At 44.8% G+C, this 21473-nt stretch overlaps 1 protein-coding gene across 5 annotated transcripts in view; it reads right to left on the bottom strand.

The window, feature by feature from the left end:
* Window positions 1–21473, bottom strand: part of ADGRL2 (adhesion G protein-coupled receptor L2) — a 660835-nt gene that overhangs the window by 533363 nt on the left and 105999 nt on the right. For all 5 annotated transcript variants that reach the window (XM_066626596.1, XM_066626597.1, XM_066626598.1 and 2 more), the window contains exon 2: window positions 12748–12799. The gene's annotated coding sequence lies outside the window, so the exon portion shown is untranslated. The remainder of the gene's footprint in view (window positions 1–12747; window positions 12800–21473) is intronic.

The raw sequence follows: 21473 nt of genomic DNA on the forward strand, positions 1-21473 counted from the left end.
AATATCATTTTGAAAATAAAAAGCATTATTTTTATATGTGTTATGTTTTCACAGGTTATTTGGACTAGATCCAATTGCCCTATCCTTGACTAGCCCACATGGTGCAGTGCTGCTACAGTCCCAGGTTAGCTGGGAGAGTTAAAAATGTTTATTTACCTCCTCCATCATTCCCTGGTCCCCTGTGGGACTCCTCAAAGCTATGCCAGCTCATGTCTGGGCTGGGGGGGGGGGGTAATATGATTTGGCATGCACCAGTGTCACTGAGATTCTCCCCCATCCCACATGGATCCAACTCTGAAAAATCTCCAAACTTACTTGGCTGCCATCCAGGGTCCATCAATGGCCAATCTGCAGGCCAATGTCAGTGGTGTGCGGCCTTCTGGGCTTTGTACTAGTGAAAGTGCTCTGCATAATGGCAGAGAGGCTGCCACTCCAGCTCCTTGCACAGTTTGCCAGCATAACACACAAATAATTTTGGGTCAAAACTCACAGATTTGTATCCAACCATGGGTATAGCCCAACAGCTTTCGACATTTTGTAGCCATTTCCACCACAGTAATAGCCCATTTTCACAGTCCATTTTCACTGCGCTGGGCCCAATAAAACAGCACTTCACATCACCCCAAAACTGATAGCTTTGAATGAAATTACACCCAAGATCTCTCCAATATTGGCAGTTTGTTGGGGCAAGCTCTCAAGTTCTCCACCAAAATTCCCATAGGCATCGCAGGGGAATAACTGGCTCTAAAAACAATTGGAAGGGTCTTAAAATGATTCTAAAACAGTGATCATGTGTCACATAGTACTCATGTGATCATGACTGTGCCAAAAATCATGTGATCATAGACTCATGTGATCATAGTACTCATGTGATCATGACTGAGCCAAAAATCAAGCATTTTTAACAACTATTTCAACCGGAAAGTTTATACATTCATAATAAAAGTGTGACAAGTCCAACTTCCACTGTGCTGGAGTAGATGTACTGACTGGTATCTGTGCCAGAGATCCATAAACAGGATTTTCTACCAATGCTATACTTATTTTCCCACAGGTCTGACTTTCTTTAGAAACCACTGAACTCTAATTCAGAAATGATTTCTCTTGTTTATCTATGCACAAATACAATGTTTCTGTTTTCCTTTTTCTCCAGCGATATCCTTAGATTTCCCTTTTCAGAACCATTCATGTTTGACATCCATCAGCATTAGGACACTTGGGTTTCACAGTTCGTTGTGGCACAACAGTCCTAAATGCTGCTATTTCCTTGTTTCAGCTAGACAGCCCAAGCTTTCACATTTGTAGCTGCTAAGTAGCAACACTCACAGATAATCGCGCTCACAATCACAGCCTATTGTTCTTTTTTAACAGGACGCTAACTGCAAGTCTGGGTGTTTTTGGTTAATCAGTTGCTTGCTGTTGATTTTTCAAGATAGGAGGCAGCTTTGAGCTCTCCTCTTTAGCATTCTGGGAGCTTTTCAAGATGAAGCCGGCCACAATGAAGCACAGCATATGGATTAAGAAAAAAATAATAACTGTCTACGTCACATGGGGTTTGTTGATATATTACACTTTGGGATTCCATAGTGGTTTTTGTCAACAGAAGACGATGCACTTTCAGCAGACTGAGCAGCTGCTAGCCACTTGTTAGCAAAGACATGGTTAGGCCGAAGGCCAAACATCAGTAGCGGACCTGCCGTTAATGAAAAGGGGCAAATGCCCCAGTCGCAGAGCCCTGCGCACCTCTAGGATGCACCAGGCATGGAGTCTCGCACGACTCTAGGTGAAGGATGGGGAACAGGATGTCAGGACCAATCAAAGACCTCCTGGCATCTGAGATGGTGCCAAGTGCTGCTCCTCTTACCTGGTGATATGCCAGTCTCTGCTTTTCCAACTCCCTATACTGCAAAAGGGAATGGAACAGAAAAGGAAGTGTGGAGGAGATGCTTCAGACCAATATTCCTTTCCATTCCACATCCTCTTTCTTTTCCAGTCCAAGTAGTGGGAGGAGGAAGAGGAGCACCTCAGGCAAGAGGGCAGTTGGAGGTGACTGCCCTGGTGACCCCCTTCTGCAGCTTAGTAGCATTGTGATTCATCTCAACACCATTTCTGGATGTTCGGCGATGAGGTGATGACGTCATTATGACATTGCCAAATTGCTCCATGCCGTGCAGAGTACAGCTGTGGCCATTCAGCTGAACAACTGAGGGAACACTGGATAGGTGCTCCCATCAATCTGCTGCTTGAAGTGACCACTTCAGTTGGCCTCATGGATGGGCCGACCTTGCAGGAAGCGCACACCATTTTAACATTCTGTTCTTCAGCACTTTGTCATGTTCAGACAACTCCGACATTATACTGAGTAAGGATTTGGGTCCATCCAGCTCAGCATTGTTAACATGAACCGACAGCGGCTGTCCAAGGTTTAAGACAGGATAATTTCCATTCCAACCTAGGAATTGAACCTGCAACCTTCCACATGCAAAGCATGCGCTCAGTCACTGAGCTACAGTCTTTCCCCATTGTGCTATACCAAATGTATGTTCATTAGGGTTTTCCAGAGATCAGGAGCCTGATCTCTACAAGCTGTAGAAAGGAGCTGGAATCCTTTCCTTAAATCAAGTGGAAAAGGATGATTAGCAACAGTGAAACTGGGCCAAGAGACACCATATCTCTGGGTCATTTTTCTGATCTGGTTGGCAACCTTCAGTCTCAAAAGACTATGGTAGAAGCCTACAGCACCCGGTATTCCCAGGCAGTCTCCCATCCAAGTACTAACCAGGCCTGTCCCTGCTTAGCTTCCAAGATCACACAAGATCAGGCATCTGCAGGGCAACAGTTAGAATCAAAGAAATCTCTGAGTTGGGATGCAATACTTCTTTTAGAAGACCAGTAGTGTTCCCCGAGGGGGAACAAAGGGTTCAGTTTTGCTGAACAAAGGGAGGGGCAGCATACATAGCGCATTAAAGCGCCCTGCAAGCGCGTTGTCCCCCCCCCACCCGGGAATGCTACTGTTGCTGACTATTCATGGAAATTAAAGATCATGTACCTTGAGGCTGATTCCAATTCATTCTGTGATATTTATTCTTATTATTAACAACTCTGATGCAATGCAAAAGCATAAGAGCAGCTCTGACACACCTGTGGAGTTTTAACCAGTCATCACAATTCTGATCTCATCTTTTCCCTCCATCTTTTACCCCCGGAAGGCTTTGAAGGCAAATGAGCAATCAGTATAAAGCCACGAGAATTAGCATAGGCTGCGATAAAACATAGCTCTCTTGCCAACAACTTGTCCTGCTTGGCACAAAACGTCTTTCTGCAGTTTAAAAAAATAAATAAATGTGCAGCCTCTTGATTGTTCTGACACCTCTTTATTGTGCTTTTAAAGTGCAAATGCTTTAGAATCATCACTACATAAATGAAGCAAGAATGTTGTTCCCATGGCATTTAAAGGCTGTTAAAGTTGTCTCTTGTTCTTATTGGGGGGAAGAATGTACGTATGTAAAAGACTCAAGACACCAATACAGTTGTTGGGGTTTCCCAGTGGCCTCAATAGCCAAGAGATACTATTGGAGTTAACTTGACTCTCTTGGAAGACGGCAAAGAAGCAATTCAATGTGATGCAGTTTACACAAGATTAGACTTCAACTGATCTCTTAAGTGATTATCAGAGGTATCCCTTAGGTCTCCTGCATCTCTTGCATCGGTCCCCTTGCCCCAGGATAAGCCCCAGCAACCACATCGGGTCAGCTTGGCCCTGTGCCAGTGATACAACGGGTGCAAATCTGCATTGATTTGTGCAGGCAGATCAGGCCTGGGGAGGGCCTCTGGATTCGGCACATGCCAGCCTCAAAAACACTGTTCCCCACATTGACAGGAAAATCCCCCAGCGCTGTCAGGAATCCATTTGTAGATCTATAAGCCTTTGGCAGATCAATTGCTTTCCCACCCTTGCAAAACTTCGGAGGTCCAGAAAGCCTAAAACTGACCAGACAGTGATCTAACCATGATACAGGATTAATGTTACACTCCTGCACCACTGAATCACCATCAACTTGCCCATCAGCAATCCTAACAAAATATATCCTGCCACATGTGTGGTGCTGATACTAACTAAGGCAGGCCCATGGTTTTCATGGTTCCCCTGGGGGCTGGGGATAAGAATAGGCCCTCACTTTGGCTGTACTTGTCGTAAGATGCCACTAAACACCCACCGGGTAGATGGGACTGGGAAGGCAGCTAATCTGAGAGAAGGAAAACTCTGATCCCAAACCTCCACTGCCTTGTGGCTACATCCAGTTATGAAAAAGGCTTCAGGAGTCAACCTTGAGGCAAAATCTGGAGCCAAAGTCCCTGAGGCAGTTCATGGCTGAACACAGTCACGTTCTGGCAACTCCTGCGACGTCGTTGGAACCAACTGTATTGGCCTCTGCCTTACCATTGGACTATTTCAGCGACATGGAGAGGGGGGGGATTTGCTGCATGGGTAACAGTCTATCCTCCATACCTACCATATTTTTCGCTCCATAAGACGCACCTGACCATAAGACGCACCTAGTTTTTAGAAGAGGAAAACAGGAAAAAAATATATTCTGAACCAAATAGTGTAATAAAATATTTAATAAACTATAACAGAGCAACATTTGAACCATGTAAAGTGAACAGCAGTGGCATTAAGAACCATTATCACTGTCATTAACAAATGGAGAGACTTAAAGGTTTGAGTACTCTAGTTTTCTGGAAACCCCAAGAACTCATCATCGCTAGAGTCAGAATTTATGAAGCTCACAAAAGCAGGTGCACACAAATAGGGGATCACATTATCTTTCTGCTACAATGATGTTCTGCCAAATTCCAATCCACTGGGTCTCGTGCCCACTTAAGGCTGATCAGTCCCCCTTGTGCAACTCACCAGTGCAGCAAGCAAAAGTGAGTCCAGTTCCAGTCCACAGATGCCAAGTAAATCAGTCCCATCAATCAGAGTTGCCAAATCAGAGTCCAGAGCCAATAAGCCAAATTACAGTCCAAGGTCAGTCAAATCCGTCAGGGTATCCAAGTCCAGTCACAATCCACAGTCAGATTCCAAATTCAATAAACCCAGTCAGTCTCCTCTCCTACCTCCAACCTGCACTCCTTCAAGACCTACAAACCCTTTCTGCCTCAGGTACTCCTTATATCCCTGAGGGCCCTATTGCCTTCCAGTGGCTGCAGCTGTGCAGCACACGCTGCTGAATGCCCATGCCTTACCCTTAAAGGGGGCCACTGCTGACACCACATCTACCTCCTCGCCAGTTCTTCCATGATTCCAATACAAATGAACAAGTGGAAAGTCCAACCACAACTTGAATTCTCAAGACACAACAAACCTCTGGATTTATGGTGAGAACCCAGCCTTACCTGGGGCTTGTGCAATAAGCAAACACTGACATTCTGACCAAGGAGACAGTTTTTTCTTTGTGATGGGGGGGGGGGGGCTTACATTCAGATGCTGGATGAGGTGAGTGAAAGCGCCCCTCCCCTGCTGTGTTAGTGTGTGGGGGGGGCAGAACATCTGTGTGTGTAAGAGAAGGGGGCAGCCTGTGTGTGTGAGAGAGGGGGGGAAGTGTTTGTGTTGCAGAGAAGTTGTGATGCTCCAGGCTTGGGGGGAGAGAGAGAGAGGCTGTGATGCTCCAGGCTGGGGGGGAGAGAGAGAGGCTGTGATGCTCCAGGCTTGGGGGGGAGAGAGGCTTTCCTGGGAGTAAGCCCCCCTGACTCTAATGGGACTTACTTCAGAGTAGGCATGCACAGGATTGGGCAGTGAGACTGCCACCCCACCCATGCTTTCCAGGGAGTGAGCCCCAGTGACTCTGAGACTTACTTCTGAGTAGACACGCAGGCTTGCGCAGCGAGACTGCCACCCCACCCACGCAGAGCAGAGTGAGCGAGCGGGCAGGGGACGGGGCCAGGGCGGATAATTTTTTTTTTTTTTGCAGTATTCGCTCCATAAGACGCACACACTTTTCTCCCCACTTTTTGGGGGGGAAAAAGTGCGTCTTATGGAGCGAAAAATACGGTACTTTATCCAGGCTTCGCACACTGGAGAGGAAATTCTCTTCCAGAACCACCATTCAGAGCGCGATACCATAGTCTTCCGAGACTGAAGGATGCCAACAACAGGTTTTCATGGTAGACATGAATTTCTGAGCTGCCCCTGCACCGAACACCTTAGCATGTATATAGTTCTGTTTGGAACTAGAGCCAATATGAAGTAGGTGATGAACACTGATGCAGAAAGGGATGTCTCTAAATTGATATGATGACATCCACAAATTACTAGTGGGAAGCTTAGAATTATTATTCCAGAGTGCTTGAGTTGGTTTTAGTTTATCAGATTAGGCATTTATATCCTCTGAGTACGTCAAAAGGTGCACGTAAGCATGCTTAATGTCGACGGTGAATTTTCAGCAGAAAATTCTTAAAAGGCACATTTCAACACAGAAATTGTTTACTCCGAAATGCAGTTCTGCCTGAGGCCACTATACAGAAAGACCAGAGTTATGCAAACCCCCACCTCTCACACACACGCACTCTCTTTACTGCCAATGCTAATGACTGTTAGTCACCCCTAATACCACCATCTACTCTTCCTGCCCCTCACTTTCACCAACCCACACTGACACACACATGAAATATTCACACAATTCACTGTTAAGAAGCCACTGTTCATTGTCCCAAAACACTCTGCAAAGCTGATTCAAATCAGCCTTAGTACTAAGAGCAAAGTCAAAAGAATGAACTGGAGGCAAGAAGACTGCATAGATAGTGATCAAAGGGCAACCTCTGAAAGTCAATGTGGGACATATGTGATTCTAGGATCATGCTATGAATACTGCTTTGCGCAGTATCATGCTCTTGAAATGCCAAAAATGTACAGCTAACACTTATCTTGTTCAATCAAGTGACGGAGTGTTTTATCTCAAAGTTGTAAGGTGATCGAACAACTCCTGTCTACAAGAATAGGTAATTCCAGGATGTTTCAGTCACACAACTTTTCTGACTGGCTTGGGTCAATCACAGGTTATTGCATTTCTCTGTAGAGATGTTAACGCTTCCCACCATGTTTATATAATTATCCACACTTGGAAGAAAGAAAGGCAAGTGAAAAACATCAGACCTTGCAGGATCTAATTGATGCATTTGACCCACTTCCACCTTCAATTCATTCCTTCAACGTGTAAACAAACTAAGAGTTGAAGTAAGATTAGGGATGTTATCCCAAAACAACTTTTTATGAAAACAGGCCTTTTCTTTTCACTGCATCCAGAGCCTGCTCATCTCAACCAACTGACATGAACGGGGGAAGCCCTTTGTGGGACAAACCCCTTACCTGTTTCAGTGGGAAGCCTTGGGGGTCGCTATTCTGCTCCTCCCTCCGACCACAGCACAAGGATCCCACACAAATTTATTGAAATGTTTTCAAATTCTAAACTGCCTGTTGGTTAACAGTGAGATTTTTCCGAACAAGAAGCCCAGAGATAAGAGATAGCTGAGCAGCAACCCTAGATCAGGCCAGGGGTGTGACAAAATACAACACATTGATCATCCATTCACTGTTGTTGTATGTGGGAAAGCTCCCAAAGTGCTTCTTGCTGGGATATCTAGAATTACTTCTTGAAAACGACAATGACTGTTCAATGCCTGTATAGCGTTGAATTTGCCTCACTGAAGGGAGAAAGGAAGCAGTTTGGAGCCACCTGTTTGGCCATTGATAAGTTTACATTACCATTTTATTTAAGTCCAAGCAAAATCAAAGTACTCGGTTGTTTAACAGAAATCTTAATCACCATAAAAATCCATTTAAAAATGCAGCTGACTGAGACCTTGCTGGAAGATTCCAGCGTCTTTTCGCCTTTTTCTATAGAATGAGTGTGCCAGTACTTTTTCACTCAGTGTTCGGACAAAGAGTATACTCATATATGCAGAAAGACACACTAGGATCCAGAATCATAATAAACTGGCATATCAACATGAGTCTTACTGGAGATTCAGAGCCAAAAGTAAGTCCTATGGGGCTCACTCCCAAGTAAGTGTGAACAGGACTGTGGCCTTAGTCATTGAAGGCCTGAGGATTTGAACTGTATTGTCATATACATTTCACATGTGCATGCATACATGCATCAAGTTGGAGTTGAGCATGCGGACTTAAGTGTTTCCTGTGAATACCATTGTGTGGGAGATGATGGCTGGTGACATGAAAGCTCCTATTTGTAGCCTCTGATGACCACTTCACGTGAGTAATCTTTTGACGGTAGAAACTGTTGGTATGCATATGCCACATGCACTCCATTCTAACAGCTCTTTCAGATAGACTTTGGCCGCTCCTCAGAGGTATCTTGTCCTATGACTGTTGCAAGCTCAGCCTGCACACCTTCTGACCCACCAAGCTGAATGCAGCTCACCAGCCATGTACCATGATCTGCTATGCACTTCCTATGCCCCCCCCCCGCTAATTCCAGACATACAGCAAAAACAAAAGATTTATCAAGGCCATGGTGGGCTGCAGTTGGCTAAGTAGAGGGCCCAATTCCATTCCCCACCAGCCCAGGCAATGCATAGCTGCTGATGGAGCACAGGCAGGATACTATGCGGGGGACAACGACGACAAGACTGTCCAGGAGAAATAAGTGAAGATCTTCCTCCCAGTAGGCCGCCTGATCTCAAATGGATCTCCTCAGATCTATACCACCTACAGATCTGCCCTTGTTGTCTGCAGGTTTGTGATCCATGGATTTGGTTCAATGCAGATCATAAGTCCGCACTGAAGGGCCTCAGAGGATCTCCTGGACATGACCAGAAGTCACATCTGGGAGTCTTCAGAGGTGTGGGGAGGCCGCACGTGACCTCCCCATGCCTCAAAAGTTTTCAGAGGCCACACACAATCTCCCCAAGAAGGTATCAGAGAAGGCCTCCTGGAGGCCTCTGAAAGGCATTTCCAGTTTCAGCCAAAAGCCACAAGTGCCTTTCAGAGGCCTCTGGGAAGTTGCATCCAGGAGGTCTTCTGAGGTACAGGGAGGCCATGTCCAGGAGGTCCTTTGAAGCCTCTCTGCATCTCCAGAATCTGTATCTACAGAAGGTACAGGAATGAAACTCCTGTGGATACTATGGACGGACTGTATTTAGCTGGTGTAAGTCTGAGGAGGTGGTTTGAGGCAGGGGAAGAGAGATAGGATTTTGGCATGCACAGCTCCTGCCCCTGCCCATTCCCTGCCCTGAACCACCCCCTGCATGTTCCACTGTGGTGTACATGAGCCACTGTTGCACATGCAGGGCTTCTGGCCGATTGTACTGGTGACCCTGTCATGTACGCTAGCAGTATGGCTTTTGTTCCCTCAGTCCAGGACTTTCTGTGTTGGATTGCAAGATCTGCCGCTAAAAGCTCTGGCTAGGATCAGGCTGCCTGTCACATGTTGCTCAGACCTGCTCAGTGGTAGCCACATGCAACATGAAACAGGTTTGAAGTTGTATATGCAAGAGCAGTGTGACTGATTCAACTTGTCTTGCACAAACAGAGAAAGCTGCATCTGTGGAAATTCCCTCTACTACACAACTATTACAGGTAGTCCCATTATCTATTAAAAGCAACCTGATGGAGCTTCAGGGATTGTAGACATTGCCATGGCTTAAGTACATGAGATATTGGATTGCACATTGCGTTGTTTATAAATGGAATTAGCAACCTAACGTGTAGCTGAGCTGCCCCCACAGTTCTACTTCTGTAAGCATTGGCACATGTACTTCCGTGATGCTTGATCCTCTGAACATTCCCGCAGAAATCAATGGGACTATTCATGGTGTGAGACAACAAAGTCAAACTGTGTGAGCAAACCAGTGTAGGATCAGGGCTCAAATTAGAGAGCTAAGCAGCGTTCAAAAGGAGAGTCGGCTGTTTCTTTGGGACACACACAGCCATCCTTTCAAGTCTGGAATTAATAATGTAATACGGGTAAGCATCCCCAGAGCAATCTGTATGTTGTTTACAAGAAGTAAATCTCTATGTGGGACAAAGAGCTTGATATGGAATCCAGGTAAGGCCCCATCATGCTTGCTGCTGATATTGCTGCTTTCATACTCACTCCAGCTACATGATAAGCAGCCTGGGTTTCTAAGCCTTATTGTTTTCTCCTTCCTTTGTTGTGTCTTTCAACCTCCAGAAGATGAACAGAATCAAAGCTGTGGGAGAGGAGCTCATTGCAGTGGGCCACCCTGCTGATCTACTAAAATAATAAGTTATCATATGTTTTATCTCTGTGGCAGCACCATCGGGTTTTATTATTGTATCTTGTTTTACCAGCAAGCATAATTGCATGTGACAGTGGCTCTCCACAGACCACAAGAACAGACAAAAAATGTATTCTGAAGGTCTAGGAAGGTGGAAAAGCATATCGTTGGAGGAGCTCTTCGTCCCAAACTGGTTTGAAGAATTTATAAGTCAAGGGAAATCTCTGGTTGTTGGTGTTGTGTGTGCAAATTTTCATAGAACATTGTTCTATGTTGTTGTTATTTGTTGGGTTTTTATTTTTGCCTTTGCAGATCTGACCAAACAAAGTAAGAATAATTGTGTTACAATAAATTTGGGTGCCCTTTTTTTCCTCTTTCAGACCTAAAATTAACATTCTAGTTCTTTGGAGAAGGGTTTATATTTTTCAGATGGATGGAGAAAGAATCAGATATGACTAAGATTCACATGGATGAATAAAAAATAATAAAACATATCACACATGAAAGCCAGTGGAATGGGGGAGAAGAGGTACAGCATACTGGTTCAGGGCATTAATTTTGGAAGTTCTCATTCCAGCACAGGCAGGAACACTGTGGGAGGCCTTGCACAAGCTGTTCTCTTTCCTGGGGCTATTTGATGTTGGCATTCAAATGATCCACCTGTTTAGACTGGCATACATGCAATAAACTTTTAACCATCCCTCTCAACAGTATGCTTTTTGGCTGCAGTCATGGGCAAATGACATCTTAACCTGTCCTGTTTGGCTCAGACCTAGAAGAATCCTCTTTCGCAGAACTTATCAGACTCCTCTTCCCAATTGGCTCTGCCCTGCCCCCTTTCCCTTGCTCTACATCTTCTTCTTTCTGTCCCATGAGATTTCTCTAGTTCTGTGCTGTTACTCAGTTGTGATTCAAGACTGTTGAGTACTGTTTACCTCTTTACATTTCCATTCATTCTTTACTCTCTGCTTCCAGACTGATAAAGATCCTATCCACACTTTCCTGGGAGTAAGACCCATTTACCTTAAAGGGATTTACTTCTGAGTAGACATGCATAGGATTGGGCTGAAAGTCTTCTAGGCTGGTTTCTAAGTATAAAGCCCAATCCTATTAAGGAGGGTAGGGAGGAAGCTGCAGGAAGGGGTGGGCTCTGAAATAATGCAAGTCTCCCCAAACATATTCCTCCATATAGATTAGAATATACAGTAGTATTAGTATACAGCACATGTACATGATCACTATCTGAGCTAGCAAATGATTTAGCAGCAAAAGGTAGACAGACAGCAATGCAAAGATATGGGACACTGTAACACAAGAGCCAATGTACTCAAAAGGAAAATATCTTTCATAATAGCTAGTTACCCTGATGTTATAATCATCTGACACTACTGCAATTTGGACCAAAAATTATTGTAAAAAGGAAAAAAAAATATAATTGCACAGGATAAATACTTGTGGGATTCAAGCATATGTATTCTAGCATATACCCCTGTATAAATACATACACATACATCTATATAATTCTGTTTCCTTCTAAAGAACAAGAGCTTCCCTGAATACCATATTGTTTGTTGCTTTTATACTTCATTTATACATATATACATAGATATAGAAAGAGCTACAAACTGAAGTAGAAAAATATATGGTTCTAGCACTATGTTGTTAGCAGTTGGTGACCAAGAATGTGCCTCCATATTTGGAAAGAAATGGTGTGGTGTAGAACAAAACCGGTCCCCTAGACAAACTGAATTCATTCATTATCATTCACGTAAATGCAACATATATGGAGGAACCAGAAGAATGATTAAAAAGACTCATCTACCCCTTATGTCCCGAAAGTACAATTGGCTCAAGTTTCAATTGCAAACACCATGAAGTATGAAGGGGAATGGCATGTTTGTCAAAACACAGTGTCTACTATGTCCAACAGGCACAGAGGGCACAGGCACACCCATGTAGCGTCCACATAGAGCAACATAGCAAAGTCTACAAGGAAAACACAGGTCAGCTCACCTGCCTATGGTGCAGCTACCACTGTGGCAGCAGCTGCCATCACAATGCGGATGGCTGTGATGAAATTGGGCAAGCAGGGCAGGGCAGGAAATAAAGGAGTTGTAGTGGCTGGTGGAGAGAATCTCAGTGCATAGGTGGGCAGAAAGAAGTAATAGGAGATCCCTGTGGGGGGTGGGGTGGTGTGAAAGAAATCCCAGTGAGGGCAGGCAGGTGGACAAAGTAGGAAATTGGGGCAGGGGAGGGAAGGCATCACAGGTGGCAGGTGGAAGAAATCTCAGCAGGCTGGTGGGGAGAGGGAAGGAGTAGTAGAAGATCATGGTAGAAAGATCATGGTGTGATCACCATGACAATGAGTGGAGCTGGAGGTCCTGACCTGCACTTTTCCGCAGATGGCATGATAAACAAAAGCAACTTGTCTGAGTTCCGGCCACCCCATCTCACCTCTTCAGAATACTAATGTTATGGATCACTTACCCTAGTGTAGATTCCACGGTTCCTCACACCAGATGTTGTAAAAGTTGTACGCCTAGAAAAATGAAGGGGGTGGGAGAGAGGCATTCATTTTAAAACAACAGTAGTTACAACAACTGAACAAACATATAAATACTTTAAAATAAACAAGGCAATCAATTAAATCCTCTGTGGGAGTGTGTAGTTGAGTCTATATTTATCTGACTGAGGAAAGGGCAGGGGAGAATGCGTCTTGCTTGATTAGCCAAGACTGAAAAGAGCCAGAAGGATTTTGCAAACGAGACAAGAAAGGTGGCTGGCCGGCTGCCTCGGTGGAGTAATGCGGCTGGAAGCAGGTGGGAAGCTGCCGATGTGCTTCCCAGTAGAGGGAGGGGGCTAATCACATAATCAATTTTCAATCTTCTGCTTTTCTTTGGAAAGACGACATTGGAACCTGCTTACATTGACTGGGTGGAAACAACCAGCCACTGGAAAACTGCCTCCATCATCTTCAGATGGCCGTCTCTGGATGCTACAGAGCTGCTCTCCAGAGCCTTTCTTTTAACTGAGATGAGTCCTGAAGTTTTCCCTAGCATCTGCTACTTCCATATGACAATGTCCTTTTTAAGGTGGATAAATATCCAAATGTTATATCCTAAGTCCTAGGGTTCCCCCAAAGGTTCAACTCTAAAAACTTGCACTGCTCATATTTTGGAATAAACTAATACATTTCATACACATAAAAGCCAATGGACACTCCACAAGTCTTCTAGCAGACAGGTACTTTTGAATGGCATACAGGACCACTAGCACCCTGGAGGGGGGCAAAATACTAAGGGCACAGTCCTAACTAGGAGTTTGGCTGGCGCAAGTCCCTTGCACTGGCCAGGGGTGTTGCAAATGTGCCATAAAAGCACTTTTGTGCCACCCTGGAAGCAGTTAGGGTGGCACAAGGGACTTGCTAACTGTGCCGTCACGGGCCGCAGGGACAGTGAGTTTGCGCCAGATGAGCAGGGGTCTGGGGAGGGCTGGGAGGAGGCGTTTCAGGGTGGGAGGAGGGCAGGCGGCGGGCAGTCCTGGAGGTGGGTGGGCAGAGAGTGGCAGGTAGGGCTGGGACCTGGCAGTTATGCCGGACAGTTATGCTGTTCCCCAAACAGCGCAGAGCGGCTCCGAGCCACTCCATTCTCCTTGAACTTGCGTCACCTCCTGAGGTGGTGCAGGTCCAAGGAGACCCATTGGGGCTATGGTGACTTATCCAGGGGTAGAAGAGTTTCCCCTTGCCTTTGGCTGAACAGCTTCTGGTTCCAATCTTGCGCTGGATACAGCGCAAGTTAGAATTGTGCTGCGCGTTTCATCAGGAACCTGGTGCTGCTGGTGTAAAGCGGCCCCTCCTCCTCACTTTCAGAGCCAGTGGCAACACAAAAGCAAAAGCTTCCATAAAAGTTGAAGCTGCTGGTACCCTTCCTCTTTGCCTTCAAAGGAAAGAGAGAGAGAGTTGCTTTGTCTAAGCCAGGGGTGCCCAAACCCCGGCCCGGGGGCCACTTGCGGCCCTCAGGCACTCCCAATCCGGCCCTCGGGGAGCTCCCAGTCTCCAATGAGCCTCTGGCCCTCCAGAGACTTGCTGGAGCCCGTGCTGGCCCGATGCAACTGCTCTCAGTGTGAGGATGACTGTTAAACCTCTCAAGTGAGCTGTGGGATGAGGGCTACCTCCACTACTTGCTGTTTCACATCTGTGATGCAGCAGTGGCAGTGAAGGAAAGGCCAGCCTTGCTTTGTGCAAGGCCTTTTCTAGGCCTTGAGCTACTGCAAGACCTTCATTCATTCATATAAGTTCCATCTCTAATATATTCATTTATGTAAATTTATTCAAATTTTAAATGTAAATTAATTCTTTTTCTTTCCCGGCCCCCGACACAGTGTCGGAGAGATGATGTGGCCCTCCTGCCAAAATGTTTGGACACCCCTGGTCTAAGCAAGTGCTAAACTTTGCTGGATCATGCAAAGATTTATTCCATCCATGCAGATATATCAAGCAAACAAGGCACATGTCGATTCAGGGTGGAGAACTTTCTTGGTTGGATATCAAAACTAGAGTTACACCTTTCCATAAGGTCCTATTTTGAACAGAATCTCGGAAGGACTTAAATCACTGTTAACAGTTAGAGGAACAGGTAGCTAACAGTAATTTCTTTTTAATCTTTGAAGAATGCACCAACCTTCTGCATATAATTTTGCAGGGACAGTCAAGAGATAAGAGGAAAGAACAGTTACAACACGCACTTCATTTCCAAAGAGAGACAATTTAGTTTGCAGCACCATCACACAGAAAGCTACTTCTGCCAAAAGCTTGGACGTCTGTGGCTTACAAATAGCCGTCTTTCAAATTTGTAAAGATTAAACTGTCATTATTCTGCTCAAGAAATCGCTGTCGGCAGCCCTTTTTGGATTATTTAGGTAAGAGGCATGATGGCCCCTTTGGAAAGGGAAAGAAAAGGACAGCATCCTAAGTGTTATAGTCATGGAAACTGTGAATGGTTTTTTTTTTTTCCTACAGAACATTTAGAGGTATTGACACACACAAAACAATTGAACCCATGTTCAGCTGAGGCAGCACAGTAGCTGGCAGGTCAGCCTATCCACAAGGAGGTGGCAGATTGGTGGAGGGCTCCCATCTGCTTCCACTGATCTTTCTACTCCCAGCCCCAAATTAAAGGAAGGAAGTGAAAGAGTGGAGGAGAGGAGAAAGTTTCCACCATTCTCTTCTCTCTCCTGCTCTGTCACCCTCTTCTTTTTTCAAAGCCAAGGAACAGCCGAAATGGCACCTGCCATTTGGTTCACTGCATCAAGCACCAGGAGACAATACAACATTTGTCAACAACCGTGCAAGTCTGAGGCTGCAGTCCTAACCACACTTTCCTTAGGGTAAGCCCCATTGAACAAAATAGGGCTTATGTATGAGTAGACCTAGTTAGGATTGTGCCCTGATTCTGTTAATCTCAGGATTGTTTTAATAACACGAATGTACAGCAAGATGTGACTTCTACCAATAGTTACATGAAGTAGGCATCTCCCAAATATCTGCATGTTCTTAAGGCCAAATTAAAAATGATTTTAAATGTGTGACCCTCCTGTTTGTAATGGGTCAAGGTGATGCATGATGTGGTAGAAGGTGGGTTAACCTTTTGCTAGAATCCTGGCAAAAGTTCCCCACCTCAAAGCTGCAGTTTGCTCCAGTACAAAAGGTTCTTTTATAGCAAATATCAGCTTGGATATTTTTGCCAGGCCTGTATGGCTCCCTCTTCTATTTGCCATCAAAAATTGACAGGGTACTGGTTCCAGTTGAAACTTGCATTTATTCTGGATGCATACTTCTCCCTCCCTCCTCTAGCCCACTGAGATGCTTTGTGGATGTGTACATTTTAGACCTCTGCTGCATTAATCTTCATGGCAACAAAAAGGCTGTGTCTTTAAATAATTTGAGCCATTTTCTGAGTCTAGAAACAGGAAGGCAAAAGCTGATGTCTTTCATCCTAAAATGATGAAATATAATACACTAATCACAAGGGGAGTGCATCTCCTGGGAATGCTCTGCATTTATATAAAAGGGCAACATGCTTTTTTTCTTTCCCACAGGAACGGAACAGAAAATTCCAGTTGACTTTTGGAACAAAGAACAACATCAAATTAAGAACAACCATCTCTGTATTAAACAGTAAATAGGAAGAAGTAATTGATAGGGCACTTAGTTCACTGATCCTACATACTGATATAACAGTAATTAGGAAACCCGGCAACTTCAGCAGTAAAAAAGAGCACAGAAACCCAACCAAGAAGTTCAAAGACAGGATTTTAGAGGCTTTGAAGAAAATACATAGGTTTGATGGACTTGAGAGCATATATTCCAAAGAGCTGTGAAGTGAAACACTGTCTGAAACCCCAACAACATCAACATTATAAGAGAGGGCTTTGAACATATGCAGAGTTCCTTACTTTCCTTACAGTATAACTGCAACAAATCTCCCCACACATTTAGAACTAGTCTGTATACAGCCATGCCTTTCTGTCAAACTTCAGGCAGTGTTCAGGTAACTTTTGACTTATAAGATGTTCTAGCATGCAGCTAGATGCTCTGGATGGACTAGATGCAGTGGGCTGGACTAGATGACCTTGTAGGCCTCCTCCAATTCTTTGATTCTATGACAAGCTTTTCTCTTTGATATTTATATCTTAACTCAGTGGTTCCCAAACTGTGGGTCAGAGCCACTGGTGGGTTTGATTTTGGGTAGGTCTCCAAAGGGTGATGGAAAAGATCAGATAACTAATTGTCTCAAGTCTGAAGCTCTTCAAAAATCAGATACTGTAGCTGCTAACTACCCTGCAAAGAGCTTAGCTCCTTGCAGTTTGCAAGCATGTGTAAATATAGGGAGATGTTTAAGGGTCTTTTTTCAGGCAATTATTACTAATAAATAAGTAAATATTTCTTTCTAGATTTCCTTTTTAAAAAGTCTGGTAAACCTTAGTGGGTCCCGACAGAATGTCGTTTAAAAAGTGGGTCCTGATGCATTTGACAACCAGTGTCAATTCATATTTTCTCTTCGATTAGGAAGCACTAAAGTTAAGTTGCCAGTTTTTCAACCAGCCACTGTACCTGTGCTTTTAACAGCAGCTTAATTGAGACACCAGCAGGTGAATATAACGTTTTTCAGACACTAGGGCCATTAGCACTAGTGTGTGCATGTGTGGGTAGGGGGGCAAACAGGTATGAACCAGCTGTCCTGGTAAGACCTGCTTTATTCTAACAATGTATTGGCCCACCACATACTTTTGGAACATGTGTCCATGTGTGTATTTACTCAGAGCATTCACAGTGGTAAATGGCCAGTGCTTTCTTTGCTCTGTAACCCTGTAGTTGAAAAGGAGGCAGACAAATAATTTCTTCTAGCATGCATTACTGTAAAATTCCACACATGACTTTCTAATACATTACCATGAAAAAGAAGAAATGATTTCATGTAAAGTTATGATTTAGTGGTCTCATTTCATATGCCTGTTGCAACATGCGCTGCCTCCGACGCATCCTCGGCATCACCTGGCAGGACAAAGTTCCAAACAACACAGTCCTGGAACGTGCTGGAATCCCTAGCATGTATTCACTGCTGAAACAGAGACGCCTGCGTTGGCTTGGTCATGTCGTGAGAATGGATGATGGCCGGATCCCAAAGGATCTCCTCTATGGAGAACTCGTGCAAGGAAAGCGCCCTACAGGTAGACCACAGCTGCGATACAAGGACATCTGCAAGAGGGATCTGAAGGCCTTAGGGATGGACCTCAACAAGTGGGAAACCCTGGCCTCTGAGCGGCCTGCTTGGAGGCAGGCTGTGCAGCATGGCCTTTCCCAGTTTGAAGAGACACTTTGCCAACAGTCTGAGGCTAAGAGGCAAAGAAGGAAGGCCCATAGCCAGGGAGACAGACCAGGGACAGACTGCACTTGCTCCCGGTGTGGAAGGGATTGTCACTCCCGGATTGGCCTTTTCAGCCACACTAGACGCTGTGCCAGAACCACCTTTCAGAGCGCGATACCATAGTCTTTCGAGACTGAAGGTTGCCAATACTACTATACTGCAACATCTAAGAAGAAATAGCCAGAATTCCACACATCAGATGTAATCTGACTTCAGTTAAAAACTTCTGGGCAGGAATTATGTAGCTCATTTAGCTAATACATGAATTCTCTGTGAACCTATACAAAGTGACCCTTTATTACTTATGTGATTACTTGATTCCTTTCAGTTTTAAGGGAAGAAGTCACAGGGTGCATTGGGCTGTTTTGCTGTGATGTCTTTATTAGGGTGGAACAACTGTGGATACAGTACAAAAGTCCATTATATGTTTGTCTCGGCTACAGCACCTTTCTGGATATATGTCAAATTCTGAACGTTTTTTAAAAAGGGAGAGCCAGCCTTTCCTTTCAAGGGTCTTGAATGTGTTCTTTCTCCTCTTGACAGATGTGCTTGTGCCTTTAACAGCTACATGGCAGAAACTCAATAAGGGCATCATTTCTTATCATGACACCATGATACTGGGTGAAAGTTGCACCTGTTGAATTTTCATCTGTGAGTCAGCTGTTGAAGGCAGAAAACCTCCATCAAGCAGCCTTAAAACTCCCACTTGCTGTCCCCAGCCCCTGATCTACAGTGAAGGTAAAGCCAAGAAACAACAGTGATATTTTAATACTTGCATTCACCAGGCCAATGTGGGTGTTTGTTTTTAGGTCGAGCAGTAGATTTAAAGGCCATGTTACCAAACAACAGAGTAATATAGATTTTTTTTTCGGGCCAATTGTATCATTCAATAATGGCAGTGGAAGTCACCTTCCACTTTGTAAACAACGCAGTTCCTCCATAAATGGAGCACTGCTGTCGAGCACAAAGGATCTGGCAGCAGCGGCAGCCTGGCAGCTCCTCGCATGTGCTAACAACCCAGCTGAACCATGCTGGAGAAGGTTAGGTTGAGGAGGGTGCAGGTAGTGGGTAGCAAGGGGGAGGTTTGGGGTGGGGAGGGAGGAGGGTAGGGGGCAGAGAGGGGGCTGGAGGGGTGGATCTCAGCTATAAAAGCATGCTTTAGATTCTATCCACTACTTTTCAGCCCCCTTCTTCTGTCCGTTCCTCTATTTGGACTTATGCCAGCTACATAGCTGGAATGAGTCTAAGGAGACCAATACGCAGCCAGAAGGCCTATTGAGGGATACGTTTTATTTACCTCTGGTTGGCCTTCACAATCTGGTTCCCTCATAGCGGGGAATAGGTTTGGGTTTTCTGAGTGCAAAATTCGTATTAACTACAGGCCAGTGCCAAAAACTGGATTCTATCTGCCAGTATTCCGGGGGGGGGGGGGGCAGATTAGGGCTGTTGCATGGGAACTAGCCATATTTCTATTTGTTACTTTCCACAATCTTTCTCTTTCCCTTTACAAATGGAAAGTAAGATCCAGAATGTGTGACGAATGGTCCATGTGAAGGGAGCAGAGGGATGTGTAGTCCTGACACACCGTTCTGTGTCCCTACTGAGTCATATAAGGATTTTTTTCTTTATCACCCTCATATCCAAAGTCCAGCTCTTTACCACGGTTTTCAGATGATTTACAGTAACTTATATTAATGTTTGCAATACAGCATGATAAAAGGAGGTGACAGACCTGGAACACAGCAGTATATATGGCAGATTAGCTCCACAGTTACAATGACTTACACTTTTAAACAGTGGTAGCAACTGTTACCATGTACATGCCTGATCTCATCTGATCTTGTAAGCTAAGCAGCGTCAGGCCTGGTTTGTACTTGGATGGGAGACCGCCTGGGAATACCGGGTGCTGTAGGTTTATACCATAGTCTTTTGAGACTGAAGGTTGCCAACCATACCACTTATAAATAAATAAGAGAGCTCCTTATCTAGGTTTGCCACTTTTTAAATTTTAAAAAGTGATGTTCTTTTTACCTGCTGATGTTCTTTTTACCTGCTGACAATTTAGCATAGGAAGCAAAACTTTTTATTTCCCACCATACTAATGCCCAGAGTTTGGAAGAAAAAAAAAAATCACCCAGTCAAATTCTGTGCATTGGGCAGTTGCAAAAACGCATCAGACCGAGGCCAGAAAAAAGGATGGCAACCCAATTCCTTTTCCTACAAAACATTAAACTTCATCATCCTACAAACTAGGCCGAGAGTTTGAGTGCTCTGTGTTGAGGATCCAGGGTTCCAAACATCTTCAAGAATGGCGGCAGTGTAAAGAGGGAACAGGCATCAGACTCACCTCTGCCTGACAGTATGCACTGCTTTTGTTCACCATCTTTTGTAACATCCCTAAACATGCTAATCTGAGCACTGCCATTGGGTGAAAGACAGACAGAAAGAAAGAATCCGCCTATAATCCAGAGACTGATACACAATTAAAGGAGTACAACCAAACCTCCTATTCAAAGGAAGGGCATTCAGACACATTCCTATGATGCTGCTGTGTGTCTCTGGGAGAGGTGAGCATGGTTCAATGTAATCACAAGGGGTTTGTTCAGTGGTTGTCTTTCCACTGAGCTCAATGGGCACTAGATCAGGTCTGAAGAGAGCTAAAGACTTGACAGCTGTCAGGACTAGTTACATTCTGCTGTGAAACTCTTAACGACAGTCTTCCTTCCCAGAAACCAGGGGTTGTTTTTTTTTAATTATTGCAGGGAAGCAACCAACTGACCCTGTGAGCTGTTGAGTCACATTGCCTTCACATCTCATTGACATTAAGGAGCCTGCAATGCTGGAAAACCTGTGACCAGCCCCAAGACCTTTGCAGCCTAGGAGACACAGATTGCCTGGAACCGCTGCTCAGTGATTGGTTCCGAGCCGAGCGACAGCAGGGGGAAAAAAGAACAAGCGCATATTCAGAGTACTGAGACTGGTATGTTCATTGATCAAAGTTTAAAGGCTGCTCCATATTATCCCTAGCTTGTTGTGGCCCTAGGCAGCCATTGCAACTGCAGAGATAAGCCATATGTTGCAACGTTCCAGTTCTGCTGCCTCCTTTTATCTATCTGTATCTCTCAAGCTATACTGCAGCCATTATACAAGTTAAGACTCTCCATGTAGCCAGCTAAGGGCCCAATCCTACCCAATTTTCCAGTGCCGGTGCTACTGTGCCAATGGGGTGTGCACTGAACCCTGTGGAGATGAGGCAGTCGCAGAGGCCTCTTCAGGGTATGGGAACAT

The sequence above is a fragment of the Tiliqua scincoides genome, chromosome 4, assembly GCF_035046505.1.
Source record: "Tiliqua scincoides isolate rTilSci1 chromosome 4, rTilSci1.hap2, whole genome shotgun sequence".
In the NCBI taxonomy this organism is placed as follows: Eukaryota; Metazoa; Chordata; class Lepidosauria; order Squamata; family Scincidae; genus Tiliqua; species Tiliqua scincoides.